Source organism: Acyrthosiphon pisum, chromosome X (assembly GCF_005508785.2).
Source record: "Acyrthosiphon pisum isolate AL4f chromosome X, pea_aphid_22Mar2018_4r6ur, whole genome shotgun sequence".
Lineage (NCBI taxonomy): Eukaryota > Metazoa > Arthropoda > Insecta > Hemiptera > Aphididae > Acyrthosiphon > Acyrthosiphon pisum.
This window is the reverse complement of record NC_042493.1, coordinates 102,532,293-102,532,986: the sequence shown is the minus strand read 5'-3', so window position 1 is coordinate 102,532,986 and position 694 is coordinate 102,532,293.

Below are 694 nucleotides of genomic sequence, written 5' to 3'. Positions count from 1 at the left end.
TTTTTTTTTTCGATTTTTTTACGTTATTTTTACAAATGTCGATCTTTTCTCTTTATATTATTATATTATATTCAACTACCATATTTCATTAATTGTATTTATACATAGATTTTTTTTTTTCATATGTAATCATTTTTTTAATTATTATTTTACAATACAACTTAACAATATAATACAACTTAATAATATGTACCTACCCGCTGACTATATACCTTTTATTTTATGTCTTTTTGTCTTATAATATATAGGTATAGGACATAGGTATTATTTATTATATGGTGTGTTACTGTGTTATTACTTATGTATATGCATTATGTATATAGGGCTGCATACGAATTGCGTCGCAGAATACAAAAATATAAATCGCGATATCCGAGTTGCGTCCGTTGTTTTTGCACGACACATCCGAGTTGAGTCCGCGATTTTCTCGCGACATATACGAGTTGCATCCCGGTTAACAATTGATTAATTGGCGAATATTATACATATTTCCCTTCCCACTTTTACAGACTGAGAACTGTCATTTGTATATATGGTGTGGTTAAAAATATGGTATGTTCAAAGTTTGTAATCTTATATTATAAATTGTATATTATATATTATTTATTATTGTTTTAAAATTTAATGTTGATTTTGTAAAATGATGAGGTTAAAAATTATAGTTGTGTATATATATATATATATATATATCATT